The sequence below is a fragment of the Mustela lutreola genome, chromosome 5 (genome assembly GCF_030435805.1).
Source record: "Mustela lutreola isolate mMusLut2 chromosome 5, mMusLut2.pri, whole genome shotgun sequence".
Lineage (NCBI taxonomy): Eukaryota > Metazoa > Chordata > Mammalia > Carnivora > Mustelidae > Mustela > Mustela lutreola.
In genome coordinates, this window is record NC_081294.1 from 136,626,793 (window position 1) to 136,648,411 (window position 21,619).

At 42.1% G+C, this 21,619-nt stretch overlaps 1 long non-coding RNA gene across 1 annotated transcript; it reads right to left on the reverse strand.

Moving 5' to 3' along the window:
- Positions 1–1,623: 1,623 nt before the first annotated feature.
- On the reverse strand, positions 1,624–21,347 carry LOC131831417 (uncharacterized). The gene is made up of 4 exons (XR_009353643.1): positions 20,925–21,347; positions 5,247–5,405; positions 2,723–2,853; positions 1,624–1,837 (listed from the first exon to the last, which is right to left on the reverse strand). It is a non-coding gene; the product is annotated as an uncharacterized LOC131831417 (long non-coding RNA).
- Between the last annotated feature and the right edge of the window lie 272 nt (positions 21,348–21,619).

Here is a 21,619-nt window from a genome sequence, read left to right on the forward strand (position 1 = left end):
TAGTCCCAGATTGCTGCCTTTGCTCTACCCTCTGCGTAGATGGTTCATTTGTTCTTTTATTTATTTATTTATTTTGGTTCATTTGTTCTTGGTTCATATGCTGCCTCCTCAGTGCCTTCCCTGACCACCTTGTCAACACTAATCCCATCTTGTGCAGAGACTGTCACATCATTCTGCTTTACTTTTTGGAAGAGTTGTCACTCTTGTTATTTTATTCGTTCGTTTGCTAATCCCCCCATGTTTCTCTCAACTAGATGTATAAGTCCAGGAGACCTTCCATCTTCCTGTTGTATTCAACCTCGGATCTCCCCATTAGTGTGTACCACAGTGCCTGGTACATACAGTGGCTCAGTAGATATTTATAGGATTGATAAGATAAATGTTATTTGCTTTGTTCATCTTTCCAGCCCTTCCTTCTTTCCTCCCTTTCTCTCTCTCTTTCTTTCTTTTTTTTAAAATATTTTATTTATTTATTTGACAGACAGAAAGAGAGATCACAAGTAGGCAGAGAACAGGCAGAGAGAGGGGGAAGCAGGCTCAGCCTGATACAGGGCTCGATCCCAGGACCCTGAGATCATGACTTGAGCAGAAGGCAGAGGCTTAACCCACTGAGCCACCAGGCGCCCCTTTCCAGCCATTTCTGTTGAATGCACATTTAAAAATAATTAAATGCATGCAGGACTGCATACATGACCTCAAGTAGATTTCAAACAAATGGACAGTACAGAGAATTTCTCTCTCTCTCTCTCTTTTTTTTTTTTTTGTACAGAGAAATTTTTAAATGACATTATTATCTGCATGGGATTTGTTAATGTGCAAATCTCTGAGGAAGAAGAGAGGACAAAACTGTTAACAAGTTGTCAAATAGTTTTGCACTGAAGCAGTGGGAGTTTGGAAAGAATAAACGCGATTCTTGTGTAGTTTTGAAGTCGTGGTTTTGGGGAAAGGGCAGGGATTGAAAACTACAAATGGCTAAATACGGCTTTCGGGAACTTGTCATATAATTATTTTTTGTCGAATCACTCCTCGCTGTTGAGGCCAGTACTTACAGTGGATTTTCTTCTTCCAAACATTGCACTTGAAAGGGACAATGCTAAAGGAAAGTAGGGGCAGTGCTGAAAGAGCCCCCCTCCGGGGTCCCTGCGGAGCAAGATACTTTGTTATGACCTAAATAAGTTCAAGGAGAAAGTGCCAAACTCATACTGAGTGGAGAAAAGGTGTGATACACCCCTTTTCTAAAAGCTGGGGAGATGTGGAGAATAGAGAGAAAAGGGAAATATACTACTCACTGTTCTCTCAAAGGAAACAACGCCGGAGTAGAAATTTTCATCTTTGAAATTCTGGCGCCACCCAGTGGTGAATGAATCCTGCTTTAGCGTCATTTTCGTAACCGGTTGTCCTCAAACTTTCTGCTCTTTCTCAGAACCACACAGTGAGCTTGTACAAATACTCCTACAGATCCCAGAATTCTACAGGTTCAGTGGAAGGCTTGGGCATCAGAATTTCAAAAACGAGTTTCCCAGGCGATTCTGTACAATTTTTGGGTTTCTTTTCTTTTTTAAAGATTTTATTTATTTGACACACAGAGAGAGATCACAAGTAGGCAGAGAGGCAGGCGAGAGAGAGGAGGAAGCAGGCTCCCTGCCGAACAGAGAAGCTGATGAGGGGCTTGATCCCAAGGCCCTGGGATCATGACCTGAGCCGAAGGCAGAGGCTTTAACCCACTGAGCCACCCAGGGGCCCCTGGTTTGTTTGTTCGTTTGTTTGTTTTTTAAATAATCATTTGTCAAGTGGATCTCCATGGAGGTGTTTCTGGCCATCCTGCAGTAAGTTTGTCCTAGAAAGAACAACCTGGTCACAGATCAGTTTAATTGAGGTCACAGTGTCTGAAAGGAGAAGCTCCAGGAATTCATGGAGATCCAAGGTTTGCATTAGCACCTTAGAGGCCCAGGTGTTTCCCAGGAGACCTTTTATCTAAGACTTCCTGAAGCATCACAAGGAAATGGATCTTCACATATGACCACAGATACAGAACAGCACATGCAGCTGGCTCAGTGATTCACATGTGCTCTTAGATTTCAGCTGTGGCTATCCTGGACCGTTCCATGCAGGATTCCACTCATTTTAAGAATCTAAGTTTCCCCTTCAAGTGCTTTACCTAATACCTCAGGATTTCCTTGGGGGCTCTAGATGCTGTAAAGAACTTTCTAAGTTATGGAGTATGCTCAGCTTGGAAGCACAGGGTAGGTTAACACATCTGGGAGAAACTCTAGATCAGTGGGGAAGGGGCCAGTGGGTCTAGACTCCTGCCTCTTCTGCTTTGGAACAGGGCCTCATGAAGAGCTATGAAGGGGAGGCTCAGGACTTTATCCTGTAGGCAGAAGTATGCTGGAAAGGATGAGTGATGGCAGGGAGAATTTTAATTAGGATCTTCGATATTTTGGTGGTAACATGGAAGTGGGATTTGTTTGGTAAGTAAATGGGGGGGGGTGGGGAGGCAGATACTAGGAGTGAAATATAGTCGCTCCAATTTGAAATAAATTGGCTCTAAGTTAGATGAGAAACCAAAGTAGAAATTTGAAATAGGAGACCTGATAGTGAAGCCCCAACTCTGTTAGCCTGTTTTGCTCGCTGAATGGGTATGTTACCTCATGTAGTGGGCTCGGGGTGCCTCTCTCAACTTGTTGCTCTGTCACAAACCTCCCTCAATTTAGGGACTCACATGAGCAGTTTATTGTTGTTCTTCATGAAGTTGGGCTGGGCTCAGCTGGGCATTTCTTCTGCTCTTCCCTGGGGCATTTGCACATAGTTGTCTTCTGCAGGCTTCTTGGTCGGTGTCTCAGTCAGGGCTCTCTAGAGAAAGAGAACCAATAGTTACATGTGAGGAGATTTGGAGGAATTGGCTCAGGCAGTTATGGAGGCTGAAAGGTCCCACAGTCTGCCACCTGCAAGCCGGAGAGCCAGGGAAGCTGGTGGGATAACTCAGTCCATGTCCGAAGGCTGAGGACTAGGAGCTCCAGTGTCTGAGGGCAGGAGAAGATGGGTATCCCAGCTCAAAAAGGAAGAGATTTGCTCTCTCTTCCCCTTTTTTCCCTATAGCTTGGATGCTGCCTGCTTGCATTTGCCTGCACTGGTGAGCTCAGATCTCTTCACTCAATCTACCAAATCACTTACATACTACAACATGTTTTACTAGCTATCCCGGTATCTGTGAGGCCGGTCAGGTTGACACAAAAAATTACCCATCACCATCAGCGACTGCAGCCCAGAGAGCTTGTCTTTGCTTTACATGCTGCCCTCCCCTCAGGGGCTTTCTCCTGTGGAGGCAGCAGATCCGGACATGACAAGACAGAGCTGAGAGTCACATTTGTCACATCTGCCTCATTGTGTTGGTCAAAGGAATCATAAGGTGCTCACTTGTGGGGAAGTAGACTCACTCTCCTGGTGGAAAGACATAAAATAACTTAAGACCACTTTTAATTTACCACACAGTATATTTGAGTGGCCAATGAAATGAACTTTGGATGCCCTCTTATATCCGGATCTTGGTTTTAAAGCCAGGAATAAAAACAAACAATCCAGAAATCTGATTATTCATATCGTGACCGATCGCACCTACTATCTCTCTTCTGTGGTAAATACCCAACTTCCCTATTCCCGTTCCTGAAAAATAGTTTAAATCTGTGACAAGTTGAATTAACCTTCTCTAAATGGAAGGATTTAGGGAAAAGCTTAGATTAAAAAAAATTTTTTTTCCCCCAGATTCACTGGAATCAATTAATTTGTTTTAAAAACTATAGTAGATGTACCTCAAATGAGTTTATTTTAAACTAGCACAAGTTTTTTGTGTGTGTGAATTTGGGTTTTTTGTAAGGAAGAAGAAAAGGGTATTTTTATTTTCAAAATATGACACTGATATTTGTGAGATTATTTTGATAATTACCCTAAGAAGCATTTTCATAATGGAATAAAAATAATTTATGTTTTAAATGCATGTAATTTTATGAAGCACTAGTAAAAATTTCTGTATCTTAAATATTAGAATTAGCTGGTAGCAATAGTTTATTAATTTTATAAACTTCTATGGCATGGTAGCTCACCATAATGGAAATCCAAAAACTTAAAAGGAAACCTTTAATAACCTGTGTTTAAAAGAAGCAAAAACAGAGGGCACCTGGCTGACTTTGTCAGTAGCGTGTGTGAATCTTGATCTCAGAGTTGTAGGTTCAAGCCCCACATTGGGTGTAGAGATTACTTAAAAATAAAAATATCTCGCGGGGTGCCTGGGCAGCTCAGTGGGTTAAGCCTCTGCCTTTGGCTCGGGTCATGATCTCAGGATCCTGGGATCAAGTCCCACATCGGGCTCTCTGCTCAGCAGGGAGCCTGCTTCCCCCCTCTCTCTGCCTGCTTGTGATCTCCCTCTCTCTCTCTTTGTCAAATAAATAAATAAAAATCTTTTAAAAAATCTTGAGTGGCACCTGAGTGGCTCAGTAGTTTAAGCCTCTGCGTTCAGCTCAGGTCGTGATCCCAGGGTCCTGGGATCGAACCCCGCATAGGACTCTCTGCTCAGCAGGGAGCCTGCTTCCCCCTCTCTCTCTGCCTGTCTCTTAGTTTATGTGTGATCTCTGTCAAATAAATAAATAAAATCTTAAAAAAATAAAATAAAATAAAATAATCTTGGGAAAAAAAAAAAACCAAAAGGGCAGAAACAGAATGAAAATGTCTTTTTTTTTTTAAGATTTTATTTATTTATTTGACAGACAGAGATCACAAGTAGGCAGAGAGGCAGGCAGAGAGAGAGGGGGAAGCAGGCTCCCCACTGAGTGAAGAGCCTGATGTGGGGCTCCATCCCAGGACCCCGGGATCATGACCAGAGCCGAAGGCAGAGGCTTTAACCCACTGAGCCACCCAGGCGCCCCTGAAAATGTCTTTTCATGGAAAGAATTGTTTGGAATCATTTTATATGAGGAATCATTTACCATACAGTGTGAGAAAAGGTGGCAAAACCCGATCCCTCATGGAGGTGCGGCCATCAGAGAGCAGCTACAGAACGGCATAGGCAGGAAAAAAAGCAAGATTTTGCGAAAGAGATGAGAGCGAAGACAACCTGAATCGAAATAGTTTCTGAAGGGCCAATTTTCTTTTCTTTTCAGCTAAGAGAGATGTTTCAGTTCTGGGCATTTCTTTCCAAGACCATTTTTCTGGCTTATCTCATAGGGCTCTTTTTGGTGTTTTGCATTTCTCACCTCAAGCAGCTGCTTCTTAGCCGTTGACTTCAGGTTATTTCAAAAAGTCATCTCGTTCACTGTTTCCTCTTTTGACTAAAGCTTTTTTAATATTCTAACGCCGAGCTCCACGTGACTCTTGGCACATGCGAAAACAAAAACGCATCTCAGAAAGATCACCTGGAGCAAAAGAAACCAGACATTCTGGTATACACTATATGAGTCCATTCATGTAAAGTTCAAAAACAGACAAAGCTAACGTACCAGAATATGGGCTACTTAAGTAGGTAGACTGGCAAGTACATTCAAGAGCAGCTTTGGGGGTGCTGGGTATGATTAACATCCTAGTGACATTGCTGGGCTTCCTTTGCGAGCATTGATTGAACTGTGCACTTAGTATTTGTGCATGTCTCGATTTCTTTGTTACATTTCTTTTAAAAACGGAACAGTCAAGGAAACACGTTCTTCTCGTTGACTTAAGGGAAATCTGAGTCTGGGTATCTCTAGTGATTTATTAAGGAAAGAATCATTAAGTTGGCAACATTTATATGTTTTTCAGACTCACGTTATTGCAGTGTTGCTTTTGACTTCATCGGGTTTCAGTGTCCATATGAACCATGCTTAGGAGACCAAGCATTCAATAAATCAGTGGCAATTAGAATGAGAACAGTACGAAGTAATGCAAAACAACACATGATTAGGATTGCAGGGCTGTAGGACTGTGTTTTATTGAAAAAACAATTGTCATGCTTCGCTAAGCCTAGAAACCCTAGGAGGAAACTGGAAACTAAACATTGATGTCGCTGAAACCAATATTATCTAGACAACTTCTCTTTCTCTTTCTTTTGTTTCCTGAAAATACCATCAAAGACTAAGTTATTTGATATTCCTTGGCTGATTGTTCAGTAGAAAGTTCTGTGTTATTGGAAGGGGAAAAGAAAAGAAAGTCATAAAGACTGGTAAAGTTAATGAACTATTTCACATTTACCAATATTCACATTTAAATGTTACTTCTATATTATTGGCCGACTTTTGTTTTTTGTAACAGTATTGGCGGCTTTCTCACAGTGCATGCCTCTTCCAAAACTTTTCGATTTTAATAGGATGTTGGACATAATTCATGAATTCATTATCCCTCCTTACAGCAGAAAGAGTTCAAATGTTATCAATGTTACCATCCCGAAGACTCTGACCCCTTGGCTGGGTTAAGGACATTGGAGAGGGTATGTCCTATGGTGAGTGCTGTGAATTGTGCACTGTACCTGTACAGACCTGTACCCCTGAAACAAATAATACATTATATGTTAATTTAAAAAAAAAGACTCTGACCCTTGCATATAAGCTGAAAGTTAGTGGAGAAAACATAGATTAGTGATGTCAGTTGCTATGATATATCAGGAGGACAACTGTGGGGGTGAAAATGCACTTCATCCTTAGGACTCAGAACCTCAGCAGAATTGAATGTTTGATCCCATCCAGTTATACGTCTGTTCCACAGGTTGAGGGATTGAATTCACTTCAACAAACATTTATTGAGGGAAAGTTAACGTACAAAACATTAAGGATAGGGTGCCTGGGTGGCTCAGTGGGTTAAGCCGCTGCCTTCGGCTCAGGTCATGATCTCAGGGTCCTGTAATTGATCCCCGCATTGGGCTCTCTGCTCAGCAGGGAGCCTGCTTCCCCCTCTCTCTCTGCCTGCTTCTCTGTCTACTTGTGATCTCTCTCTGTCAAATAAATAAATAAAATCTTAAAAAAAAAAAAAAACATTAGGGATAAAGCCAGAATTGTGAGAGAGATAAATATTTACATAAAAAATTATTATACAATATGATGAATGCCATTGTATAGAAATATAGAAATGGCTTCACAGGCAGAAAAGAGAGCAGCTAATGCTGCTGGTGGCATAAAAGGCTGTAGAGGAGGATCTTAAAAGAGGAGTGAGAATTAGCCATGTTGACCAGGTGCTGAAGGATATCACAGGAATGCACAAAGGCTTGAGTTTCTGTGGAGTGAGCAGGAAATACTGGTTGGGAGAGATGGGGGTGCTGGGGTTAGAGCAGGAATCCCAAGCTAGGTTCTGGGACGGTCTTGGCTGCCCTGGGAAGGAGTTTGGATTTTACTCAAAGAGCAGTAGAAGGTTTATAAAAAAGGGGAGTAACATGATTTTCCCTGTGTTTTAGGAGAGGGTAAGGTCAGCTGTGATGTGGTTAGTGCATTGTAGAGGGGAAAGCAGATAAGAAGGCCAGTTAGGAACTGTTGGAATAATCAACACTGAACCAGACCAAAGAAGCAACTTCTTGGAAGGCAGAATTCATCCTGGATTTAAATAAGTTTTGGCATGTAGATGAAGGAATACTGTAAGAGCATGAGGACAATATTGTTGATCAATTTTTTAAAAAAGATTTTACTTATTTGACAGACAGAGATCACAAGTGGGCAGAGAGGCAGGCAATGAGAGAGGAGGAAGCAGGTTCCTGTTTGAGCAGAGAGCCCGATGTGGAGCCAGATTCCAGGATGCTGAGATCATGACCCGAGCCAAAGGCAGAGGCTTTAACCCACTGAGCCACCCAGGCACCCCAATGTTGATCAATTCTAATGATATAGAAAGATGTTCAGAAGTATTGTTGAATAAAAAAGTTTACAAAAACACAAGCATTGTGATTTGGAACACCCTCCTCTCCCTATCGACCCATCCGTACCTCTACAGAGAAAAAAGACAGAGAACAATAATATTTACTTGCTAGTAGGCTTTTCGGTAATTTGAGAAAAATCAACTAAAATATAGTATGAGGAGCTTAGAAAAACGTTTTCTTTTTCTCATTCAGACCCTACTGAAACCTTGTGGATAGTCTGGCATTTCAGGAGGAGAGGGGGATTTGCAGAACCAAGAGGAGTATATAGCAGGGTTGAAAGACACAAATAAAATAGAAACAGAAATAGAAAAATAAAAATAGAAATATGAGCACAACATGTGGAAATGGGGTTACTGAACTGACAAAGAGAAGACATGCAAATAATTTTATTTAAAGTTTGTGTTAAAGGTTATCTCTGAATGGTTTTCAGATTGTTTCTTATTGTCAGTGCCTAAGGACGTCACTCTGTGAAGGTGGTGGTGGTGGTTGGAATGGCCTATTTAAGGACTCTTCCTTCCAGACATAAGATTCCTCATGGCATCGGGTTCCACTGTTACCACTATATGAAGGGGACTAATAGCCTTATATTACCCCTTGTATTACTTTAAATATTCTCTCTTCTATGTTTTTCACAAAATAAAATTGCCCACAGATGCAAGATTGATAGAATTGATGCTTTCGGATAAAACAACTTACATGCCGTTGTGTGGGGCCATATTGGTTTTACTGATTCAGAAGAAAACCCATAGAAGGGTTGGGGTTTGAAGAGGTAGCTACCAGAAGGAGGAGGTATTTAGAACAGAAAGAGGAGAAAAGGAATAGAATCACTGAGGTTATTTTCAGGAGGATAAATATATTTGTGATGAAAAGGGTTAGTAGTCATGCTTCCTTTTTTTATTTCACTGTTGCAAGAAGATGAGGTTCAAAGGAAGAGGGACCAATATTAAGTCTGTGAACCAAATCCACCTTGGGTTTGTAATAGGTGCCAGTGACGCATCATCTCTTGAAAGTGCTCGTTGTCCTGGGTCCTTGGGTGATCTAAGTTCCCCTCCTTTTTCTTTAGATCTTGGTTGCTTGGTTTACGTATTGATCTCCACTAATCATTCTTTCAGCAGTACTTCTTTCTGGTTATTTAACTTCTCCTTGTTTCAGTCCCTTCATTTTTGAAGGTATAGGGTTAGCTTCGATTGTTTAAAAAAATTAAAAATCATGTACCCCTTGAAACAGGTAAGCTTAGCGTTTTGGTGGTTGAAATTGGGGTAGAAAGGCTGAGTATATCTGACTCTTCTTTCTCTTCCAAGCTCTCCCCAAAGGGGCATCCATGGAGCCAGGATTGAAAACTCCTGGACCCAAATCCGTGTCTCCCAGGATCAGGAGAGGTTACCATGGCCTCTAGTATCTTAGCTACCGTAAAGACATGTGTGGGGATGGTATTTTACTCTTCCACATTATATTTTCAGTTGGTTCTCTTAACAAGAAACATTTGTCTAACTGTGATTGTGTAGTCATTGGGGACCGGCCTCAGTTCTTGTGTTAGAGAAGATGAAATGTAACTCTCAGAGTCAGGAAAGCAGTTTTCCTGACCTGCCACTGTCTTGCTGAGTGCTCTTTTGAAAATTGCTCCAGATCTTCACACCTCGTTCCCTCCTCATTTTTCCATAAAGACCTCTGACGGCAATGTGCATCATTTTGTGGTTCTGGGAAAAGAAGAAGCTGGTCTCTGTCCTTCAGAGTCATGTGTTTGTTCTCAGTTGAGTGGAGAAGGTTTGAACTCTTCTGGACCTTGATGTCTCCCTGACTATCTCCTAGTTCGGTAGAATACTCTTAACCACTTAGCTTCTCTGGGCTCAAGTAAAGAAAATTGTTATTACATCTTTTGTGGAAAGCGTTTTCTGCTTCTATTTTGGTCTTCCCCTCTGAGCGTATTGTATGAAAAGAGTGGAGGATTATCCTCCTTTAAGGGAAAAAGAATCATTTTATCGTTTGGTTGCTGTGTCAGGGGTCCGAATCATTTCCAGTAGCTGGCCCTTCTCTGACCCTCTGAGGCTGCTGGTTAGCACCGACTGCAGAGAGCTCGGAGGAACGCTTTCAAGGATTGATTCAGAGGCAGCAGAAACCTCTTACGCCCACAACCTAACAACCTTTCTTGGGATTCACTCAAAAGGCATATCTGGGACCTCCACTTTGTGGCTTTTGAAGTAATACATCTTCATTAGGAGTTAGAAGTAAACATATATTTTTAAAGCTCGAAGAAGGAAGCAATTTGTCTTGAGCACAGTAGATTTGATCTTTAGAGAGAGGTGAACGGCCAACTTTTTTTTTCAGCAAAAGCTAAGGATGATGAATGAAACGCCCAGGGCTAAGAAGGCCCCTTCACGGCGGAGAGCGTTATCTTTAGAAGGATTTTTAAATCAACACGCATCTAGCTACCTGGCTAAGGAGTACTGGATCGGTGGCTTTTTCATGGGCTGTTTCAGAAGAATAAGACCCCGATATTGTATCTTGCATTTGTGAAAGAGTCAACATCCTCAGTGTCAAAGGAATTTATCTTATGAATTATAATTCACAAGAACTCTATAATAGATAGAGTCTTTGTTGAGAGGGTAAGCCCTTTTCGCCTGCCTGGTGCACAAGCTACAAAATACATGAGGCTTGTCCTCTGGAAATCTGCCCTTAAGTGAAGGCATGCACAGTTCTTTGACTCTTCCTTTATATGTGTCTTTTTATATTTAGACACTTTTTTTTTTTTTAGAAGATTTTATTTATTTGAGAGAGAGAGAGAAAATGTAAGCAGAGGGAGGAGCAGGGAGGGAGAGGGACAAGGAGACTCCTCGATGAGCACAGAGCTCAACTTGGGGTTCATTCCTAACACCCTGGGGTCATGACCTGACCGTAAGCCAAGAGTCCAATGCTCAACCAACAGAGCCACCCAGGCACCCCTAGGTAGACGCTCTGGGTATATGTGGGCATTGCCATCTTGTGAGAGTAGATGTTGCAGCGAAGTACTTAAGATGCGGTTTTATTTATCTACGTAATTAGAGGTTTGGTTGATGTACTAATCTAGAATTTGAGTGTCATTGCAAGGTTTTTACATTTTAATAATTTATTTTTGGTTTTTTTATTTTGATTTTGCTGGTTTAGCCCCTAAGCATTTGATGTTAAACAGACAGGCATGATCCCCTTCCCCACAAAAAAATCTAAGAAAATGACACAAATACATAGTACTCCTGCATAGAGCAGTAGGAGAAAACGTGTTTCACTGTAGAATGGTCTGATTTATGACCTGATTCCAATGAAATCTTAAAAATGGCCTAGATTTATAGCACATACTTCTCTGTGTGCTTGAGGTACATTATATCATTTAATCCTTCGAACAACTCCACGTGACAGGTACTATTATCACTCTGTTCAGCAGGAGAGGAAACTAAGATGTAGAGAACACAAGTAATTTGGCCAAGATTGCCTCGTTAGCAAGTGGCAGAGCCAGTGTTCGAACTTAGCACTCATAGTGCAGCGCCCAGGTTCATGACAGGAAGCTCCAGCATCCCAAGGAAACAGGATGGCCTGCATTTATTGAGCACCTACTACAGCTTGGGTTGACCAGAGAAAAGAGACACCGTATCACCCCATGAAGAGCATAGTGTTAACCCTGGGATAATGCATCCACTGAGGAAGGTGGCATACCAGGCTGATTTCAGACCACATAAGTACATGCTAGGTCTACATTAATTATCCTCCAGAATATGTAATTTAGAATCATTAAGATCTAAAAAAAATTGGAAGATTTAAAAGAGTTGAATGAAGATGAGTTATAACTAGCTTTTTTTTTTTTTTTTTAAACAAAAAGGCCTAGAAAAAAATTTTCTTGGGTAAAGAAAATGAATTTTCAGTTGTAGAATCTATGGAATGATTTTTTTTCCCCCATCTAGGCTAGAGATTCTCTCACTCACTGAAATCATCACATTTGGAGGCTGCCACTCTACCACCAATGCTCACTGAACTCATCCCCTCTTAGTGTTTGGTTTGAGATGACAACCATTGGCTCAAAGTTGACAACCTCCATGCACACACACACAGATGTGACTCCTCTCAGCCTTTGGGGGGCAGCTGGGTGTGGCTTGGGAAAACCATTATGGATGAAGACCCAAGAACCATGGAGCACACCTCTTAAGGCCTTGGCTTAACATAAACTCCCCCAAACTTAGATATAATCAGGGAAAAGGGAGGAATTCCAACTAAATGGAAATCAAGTTTCATTACTTTTGCCAAATGGGAACTCCAAATGTAAGTCAAAGTGTTCCACCAGTAATTTTAACATTGAGGTTTTGGTCTTAGCTAATATCATCACAAAGGATTGATTGCCTTTGAGTCATGCAGTTGGGGAATTCGGACTTTTTAAAAAGATTTTATTTATTTATTTGACAGACAGAGATCACAAGTAGGCAGAGAGGCAGGCAGAGACAGAGGGGGAAGCAGGCTCCCCACTGAGCAGAGAGCCCCATGTGGGCTCGATCCCAGGACCCTGAGACCATGACCTGAGCTGAAGGCAGAGGCCTAACCCACTGAGCCATCCAGGTGCCCCTGGATGTTTTTTTTTTTTTTTTTTTTTTTTTAAACAGAAGTGTCATTGATGGATTTATGGATTGTTCCTGAAGAATTTCACACTTTGGAGATGGGTCTTAGAGCAGTTGGGTCCACTGTGGAAAGGCAGATGAAACTAGGAGCACAGATAATAGTCGAAAAAATCATGGAGGCCCACAAATCTAAGGAAACAATTCTAAGATTTTAACATGTGTCTGAGTTAAAAGTGCTCACGCTTACAAAGGAACAAGTTCAAATGTTCTTATGTGAAACAAAGTCCCTTTTTCAAAAGCACCATTGACAGAGAAGTTGGAGCCTGCTGTTAACCTTCTCTAGGTAGGAAAGGGTACACGGTACAGGTTTTTTGCCTACACATGAGACGGTTTTCTCTGCACTAGGGCAGGGATGTGCCTGAGCACATAAAAAAATTTTCTTTTTGCCAGGCTAAAACTTTTTGGAGTCACTTTTTATAAAGCTCTAGAAACTTGGGTTTATTTCATGATCAGCTATACATAAAAATCTTCTATATCAAGAATCACTTTAGTAGAAGGAGAAAATGGGACTGGGTGGGTGTTAGTGTTACCTCAAGCCTCTCTGGTTCTTGCCATGGAAGCTGGTTCGTGCATTATGGAATTTCTCCTTAGCTTTGCTCCATGGTGAAAGGTGTCTTGTTTTAGTTTTTTTTGTTGATACTCATTTCAGCTGGTGCTTACCTCTTTTGCTTTCCAATTTTCCTGTCTTTTCTGGCCACTGACCTTAATGATTGAGGATCCACAGACTGTACTCATGTTTGGAACATACTTACTTTTCCTTATTGCATAAGCAATACGAATGTATTATAGAAAAATACAGGGGCGCCTGGGTGGCTCAGTGCGTTAAAGCCTCTGCCTTCAGCCTCTGCCTACCTGTGATCTCGGTCTGTCAAATAAATAAATAAAATCTAAAAAAAAAAAAAAAAAAAAAAAAAGAAAAGACAAATACAGACAGAAATAATAAGAATCAAAGGGAAGAAGCGACAAAAGATAAAACCAACCATAATCATATAATCTAAGGCATTGCTGTTAGCCACTTTGCGTAGAGCATTTCAGGGTATGTTAGCAAAACAGATAGTATCAAAGTGGAATCATTTAGAAACTCTTTTAGACTCTGCTTTCCCCGCTTAACATATTAAATATATTCCAATGGTATCACTAACTTTTATCAAACCAATATAAAAGGCTGAATGTTATTTTGAGCAATGGCAGTACTTGAGCTGGTTTAGCATTTCCAACTGTGGTCAGACAGTTTATTTCTAATTTTTCAATTATAGGCACCACTGTAGTGACTACCCATGTGCCTGTACCACCCACATGATTATTTCCTCAGGATAAATTTCGAGGAGTAAGAGGGCCAGGTCAAGACATGTGCAGAATTTTAAGTCCCTTGGGAGATCGCCAAATTGCCCTCCAATTTATTCGCCCACCAGCCGAACATCAGAGCCCGGCGCTTTGCCTTGGGTTTCTTACTTGCTTTTCTGGATACGATTTTCTTTTCTGTTTTCGTCCCCTTAGCTTCCTTTTATTTGTTTGTTTGTTTGTGTGTCATTGTTTTAATTTATTTTTTTGTTGACATACGGTTGACACATAAGGTTACTTTGTTTCAGGAGAAGTACAGCACGGTGATGCCACAAGTCCATACATTGTGCGGTAGCGCCCATCTCTCACCGTGTAACCCTGCTAAGGTACCAGTGACTCCGTTCCCTGTGCTGTACCCTTCATCCCTGTGACTAATATGGATGTGGCTTTCTGTGCTGGCTCTTGCCCAGACGCACTACAGATCCCCTTCAGGCTTTGAGTGGCGAAAGCCAAACGATATAAAATAAAATGATAGTCAAACAGTGAACAAACGTGGTAGGACGTGTATATTTAGGTTGAGTGGAGAGAGATGGTCAGGCACTTTCTGCTTGGCTGAGTGGGTTCTGGGATCTCCCCTCTGTGCATAGCATGGCTCTTATAGGCAATGAAGATTCATCGTGCCCAAGGCTCTTCACAAGGGGTCCCTGACCCTCTCCTCCCCTGAAAATGGGTACTTTTAGCTTTACTGCCTGCAAGCTTTTTGCAGAGTGTCCGAAACTTCCTTCAGATTTTCCGAAGGTCCTCTAGGGCTGACAGGTGCTACACCCTCAGGAAAGGAATGATTCAGTATTTTGGCTTCTGGTCTCATGAAATGAAAAGAGAAGAAAAGAAGGAAAGAAAGAGATATTTTTCATTTACAATGAAAATTTTGCTAAGCTCGTATCAGGGTGCTCTGAGAATTGCTATATTATTTTTGAAGTCATGATTCCTGAAGTCAGGGATAAAAATGGCTCTTTTGAAATGGCCCGGCATTTGCTTCTGTGCCTCCTCTACGCAAAGAGATAAGTCAGCTTTGTCCTCCATTTGGGGAGGGATTATTCTGGAGTGAGGCCTCCGGGTCAACAGCCTAGGTCAAAAACCTGCCTATTGGACTTGACACCAGGTCTAATTGCCAGACGTTGTAATTGTGTAAGAGGGAGGGCCCAGCATCATAAAAAGAATGCACAATTCTTCTATTTTTTTAGGGAATTAAGGACAGGAGTGCCTGGGTGGTTCAGTCAGTTTAGCATCCATCTTCAGCTCAGGTCATGATCTTGGGGTCCTGGGATCGCATCCCATATCAGACTCCCTGCTCAGTGAGGAACCTGCTTCTTCCTCTGCTCCTCACCCCACTTTTGCTCTCTCTCTTTCAAATAAATAAAATCTTTTTTAAAAATTGAGGACATTTATGAAATAATTGAAAACTATTAGAATCCTTCAGGGACTTCTATCACTTAAGAGTCCAATTTTTTATTTCAGCTCAAGTCATAATCTCAGGGTCATGAGATCGATCCCCCCAGTCCCCTTCTTGAGCTCTGTGCTCAGTGGGTAGTGCTTGAGATTTTCTCCTCTCCCTTTGGCCCTCCCCTGCTCTCTAAATAAATAAATCAATCTAAAAAAAAAGAGAACCTTTTCTAGATATTTGATGATATGATGGCATAATGAATATCCGTCTATCTCCACACACACAGATACTTTTGTATTGTGGTTAATTATATGTTCTGATTTGAATTTGCAACGAGATAGCAGTAGCAAACTGAAAATAGAGTTGAGGATGATTGGGTGAAAGGGGGATGGGAGAGGACGGTCTGACTCTGCAGTGGCCGGGGGCCAGGTTTTTTTGTTTTGTTTTGTTAGATTATTTATTTATTTATTTGACAGAGATCACAAGTAGGTAGAGAGGCAGGCAGAGAGAAGAGAGAGAGAGAGAGAGGAGGAAGCAGGCCCCCTGCTGAGCAGGGAGTCTGATGTGGGGCTCGAACCCAGGACCCTGGGACCATGACCTGAGCTGAAGGCAGAGGCTTTAACCCACTGAGCCACCCAGGAGCCCCAGGGGCCAGGTTTTTAAGCACTACAGTTGAGATCTGAAAATGGGTTTTATTTCCAGAGCACACATAGGTGTGATTTCTGGACTTTAAAACAGATTCTGTGCTAATTTTCCACACTCTCTTCTGCCCTACTGTTTGGTACTTCTTGGGACCTAAAACATGAATCCCAAACATCCAGGATTTCTCTTAAAAATCCAGCATTCATTGCTCCCAAGGGCCTCTAACACAAATAGATTAATAATAAGCAATGATGCTTGTTAAAAAGCATTACCCTTCTGCAATATAAACATAAAACATTTTCCTTATGCAGTTTTATACCATTTAACCCCAAAGGTGTTAGAAACTGAACATTCTAAAAGTTTAAGGCCTGTTTTGGGTTGAATGACTTAAGCAGCAATAATAATAGCCTTCAAATAATCATAATTGATTAAAAATAAATTCTGAAGAAATGAATCAGTTAAGAATAGATCTAGAAGTCATCATGTAGCTTGATTTGAATTGTGCCAAGACAATTTTTCTAAATATTACCTCCATTTCAAGTACTGAGAATTTTTAATGATATCATGCTGCCACCTGGTGTTTTTGTTCTGTTACTGCAGCAATATTTGTGTCCTTGACAAGTAGCTGCTTCAGTGAACAGTTAGAATTTTCTAGACTGTAATTATTTGCAGTTTTATTGGAGAATAAGTTGAATGTATTTCCCATAAAACACAAATTCTAATGGATCCCAGAATCCTTGTATTCCCCTTAGAGTACCCCAAATGAAAAGTGAGAGACGGGCATCTTTCCCTTATCATAGGCACATTATGCTAACCTTTCTGTCTGTCCCAGTTATTAGAGAAAAACCCACTTTCACAACCATGCAGTATTGTGGCTTGAGCTAACTTTTTGCTTATTTATTTATTTATTTATTTATTTTTAAAGATTTTATTTATTTATTTGACACAGACAGATCACAAGCAGGCAGAGAGGCAGGAGAGAGAGAGAGAGGAGGAAGCAGGCTCCCTGCTGAGCAGAGCGCCCCATGTGGGGCTCGATCCCAGGACCCTGAGATCATGACTTTAAAGCCTCTGAAGGCAGAGGCTTTAACCCATTGAGCCACCCAGGCGCCCCTTGAGCTAACATTTTAATTAAATTGTGTTTGGAGCTTAGAAGGAGAGCTTAGAAACAGAAATTTAAACTGAAAATAATATGGGGTGATAGAGAAAGTGAGAAATTTCTGAAGGTGGGGGTTGTTTATGGGAATAGAATCTGAGTGCCCCAGGTTTTTAGCTATCATGTATCTGAAGCAATCAATGTCACTCCTTGTCCACGGATGAGATTTGCATAGACCAAAGAGATTTTCTTAAAAATTGCTCTAGATCCCAACAATAAAAAAGGATTTCTGAGGTCTTTTGGGAAACAGACTCTCCAATTGGCAGGCTGATGTTCCCAGCTGTAGGATTGGCTGGGGTGTGTGGTGTTGGCTCCCAATCCTACCAGATAACTTTGCCTCATGTACCACCCTGGACTCTGGAGCCATTTGTTTGTAGGGCCTGCCATACAGTTTCTAGATTTGGGTGGCAGAAAATAAAAATTAAAGCTGTTAGTGCTGGAGAAGAGACCTGAAAACATCTAATCTGGTCTCTTTCTTTTCAAGAAATGAAAAAGAAAGGCTGACTTACCTAAACTCACCTGCTTAGGGAGAGCTAGAGCTGGGGCTTAGGACTTGCTGCAAGTCTGTTTATTTACTTGAGGATGTTTACTTATTTATTTACTTTTAAAGATTTTGTTTATTTATTTGAGAGTGCACTTGCACAAGCAAGGAGGGGAGTGGCAGGCCGGGGGAGGTGCAGACTCCCTGCTGAGCGGGAACCCTGACACGGTGCTGGATCCCAGGACTCTGGGATCAGGTCCTGAGCTGGAGGCAGATGCTTAACTGACGGAGCCACCCAAGCGTCCGCTAGGCGGGGATTTAGATTTCACATGAGTTCCTGACCCAGAAGGTACCTTACTTGCCGCATTTGTGCAAAGGTTATAGAGTTGCCTTTAACTTTCCCAGAAAAACACTTAATCTGGTTTTTAACATCCCACATTCATGGTACATGTGAGTACAGTAGGACATAAAAGCCATATAGTCTTCAAATAAATGCAACAAAGAATTTTGGGGTATTTTGTATCTATTCGATACTATTCAGTATGATAGATCCTACCCACATTTGGCTATTTAGATTTACATTTAATTTAGTTGAAATTAAATACAACTCAGTTTCTTTGTCTCACTGGCCACATTCCAGGGCTCAGTAGCACATGTGGCAGTAGGGGCTATACTGGAGAGCCTCGATTTAGAACATTTCCCATATCGTACCATGTTCTGTTGGCCAGCAGTGATATGGCTAAGGATGCCTTTTCTGTCTTCCTTCCTCCTCCTCCTCCTCCTCCTTCTTCTTCTCCTTTTTTTGTAAAGATTTATTGACTTACTTTAGAGAGAGAGCTGGGAGGGAGTGGGGCAGAAGGAGAGGGAGGGAGGGAGAGAGCATCCAACAGACTCCCTGCTGAGCTGGGAGCTGGATGTAGGCTCCATTCCATGACCATGAGATCACGACCTGAGCCGAAATCAAGAGTCGGACACCTGAGGGACTGAGCCACCCAGGTGCCCCCACCTTCTTCTGTTTTCTTTCTTTTTCTTTTTTACTTTTGAGATCATTTCCGTAGCCTTACTTTACTTTCTGTGATAAACAGAATTAATCAGAATTACTTGGTGGGCAAGGGTGTGGAATCAAAACTAGGGAATGTTCCATGAAATAAGAAATTTCTATGTTAAAGAAAGGAATAAAAGGCACCAAATGCAGGTGGTGGTGCAAGATATGCTTTGTCCTGAAATGAAGGGCAGTTGGATGGGCTTGAGCTTCTAAGAGCTGAGCCCGGTAAGTCATTTCTCTAAGCCTCATGCCATTGTTGTGTGTACGAGTATGCCTGTGTGCAAGGACTTCACGTGTATTTGGTACCAGCACAGGGGAGGGACCTCCCATGCAGCTCTGTGGGGCTCGCAACCTGGGAAATTGCATCCCAAGCAAAATGACCTGATCCTGGGAATCGTTGGATTTGACTCATCCTTTTGGTGATTCTGGAGAGAGCATCTATTATTTTCCCATCATTACCCTGCTTTTCATCCTTTTCTGAGACCTGGTTGCTTACCTTGCCCTTCCATTTCTTAGGAATGTCTCATTTCCTTCCACAAACCCAATTTTTTTTTCTTTGCTAATTTTAGCCAGAACTCATTTTTGTTACATTAATCCAAATAATCCAAACCAACATGATGTTACTTGGATGTTATGGTGGATGGAAATGGGTTTATAGGGCAGAAAGGAAAAGAGGGGTTCCTCTAGGAGCAAAACAAAAGAGAAAAGGAATGAAGGGAACCATAAGAACACAGTGAGTTTGAGGGGTGCTTGGCTGGCTCAGTGGGAAGAGCATTTGACTCTTGGTTGTGAGTTTGAGCCCCATGTTGGGTGTAGAGATTACTTAAATACACTTTTAAAAAAATTTTTTTAAAAATAGAAAGAACACAGTGACTTTGAGTAGATGGTACAAAATCTGTACTTGGTGAGCTATTGTGAGAGAGGAAAAGGCTTCATTTCGATCCAGAATGTTCATTTCTGGTCCCTGGAACAGGGAAGAGAATGGCTACCCCGTACTTCACACCCTCTGGTGGACACCCCATCACTGGCCCTATTCTCTTAACTTGTATTGATCTCATTTTAGTTCGAGTCATTATCCCGTCATACCCAGAGAGGTCTGCAGTGGTCTCAGTGCTTTCCCTTCCGTCTGACTCTTCGTAGAGTTTACCTACATGGACCTCCAATTTAACTATCCACCAGAATTTGCTAAGAATTTGAAACCACATCCTCTTCTGTGGACTCTGGGAAGCCCAGGGTTCATAAGGCTACTATGGAGCATTAAGCGAACTCAATTGTATAAAAGGAGATTACTGCCCTTGGGGTCAAGGTATTGAAATGCAAAGCGTGGATTCTGAGCCTGCAGTTTTAACCCGCTGAGCCACCCAGGCACCCCAGTAGGCAGAGAGGCAGGCAGAGAGAGGAGGAAGCAGGCTCCCCGCTGAGCAGAGAGCCCAACGTGGGGCTCGATCCCAGGACCTTGAGATCATGACCTGAGCCAAAGGCAGCGGCTTAACCCACTGAGCCACCCAGGTGCCCTCTCTGAGCCTGCAGTTTTAAACCAACCGGGTTTCAGAAAATGGGAGGCTCTTAATGAAGGCTCTGCGAATCCTGTAGCTAATCCCTGTACTCCTAATCCCACTAGTTGGCTGGGAGGGTGTTTTTTTTGTTTGTTTGTTTTTTGTTTTTTTGTCCCAAAGGCCTTTGCTGTCTTTTCCCGATTCCTTAAACTCTCTGAGTTTTGTTGTATTTCTGTTGATTGCCAGCATATTTTCTAATGAGGGCAGAGGGGGGTCTGTAACAGCCTTGGCTGCACATTTTCCATAAACTCTTAGTGGCTACAGCAGATGTTTCTCTGTTTACACCAAGTGCAGTGGAGTTTCCTATTAGGAGCCGGAGCATGGAGAGAGCACACAAACCTTCACATTCACAGCACACCAGGGCCCGAGGAGGACGTGTATAGGGTTTATCTGAAATGCTACAAAAACTGCAGTGACTTTTAGGGGGTGCAGACCAGTATACATGCATTCATAGGAGCTTTTGTGGGTTACAGAGATTGGATTGTATACTGGAATCTCATGTTGAGTGACCCTCTAGTTTTATAATTAGTATCCCTTCCTTCCCCCTCTGGATTCCCATCAATTACTATTAAAAAAAAAAAATGGCCCAACAAACCAAACAGAACTCCTAGAGGTAAGTGAAGAGCCTCGTCAGTCATATTGTTAAGCTTTTGTTGCTGTATTCCTACTCAAGTGTTACTGCCTTTGGCTTTACTGATTTCGAGGACCATACCCGGCAAGTGTGCGCCTCCAGCAAGCATACGCTGGTGAATTAACAGCCTAACTCAAATCGATGTCTTGACCATCAGTAACTACATAAATCCATAAAAAATGGGACGATTCCTTACGCTGACCCACTTGATGGTGAAGAGAAGCTGCTTATCATTCTTTCAGGTTTCCAAAACAAGAGAGAGCCTCCAAGTACGCAACATGATGATATGATACTGTTTTTAAGGCCCTGTATCAGTCTGTGTGATTCAGCAGTAACTGCTACCTGAATCCAAGAGGAAGTAACAATCAATAAACCCAGTACCTTGTACCTAGGGGAGAAGCCTTGGTTCCATGATAGAACCGTCCTTCAGGTCAGTGCTGCTCGTGTCATCAGATGAAAGCCACGGGCGTCCAAGGCCTCAGTCTCTCCCTTTGCTGGCTGTATTTCTCAGGTGTCCAATCTGTGCCTGGAAGACAACTGATCATAGACGGTGGTTATATTAATCCTTGGTGCGGAGAACTTCTAATGGCATGGGACAAACAGCTGCGATATAATGTAGTGTTCCTGTCCTCCATTTCATGCTGTACCTGATTTTTTTTCTCTCCCTGTAACATTGATTGATTTGGTAACGCGGAATGTTTGCTTTCCAGCTGGCAGATCTAATTGTAAATAAACAGCTGCTCGCTGCCTTTAGACAGTGGGTGATGTTAGCAGGTACAAGACCAGGCTGGGCTGGTTGATTTAAGGCCTGTGCAGGGGAGCGTGTGGGAGGCTGGGAAAGGAGACATAGGCAGGCACACGGCAGGTTCGAAGTCCTCTGTGCCTCAGTCT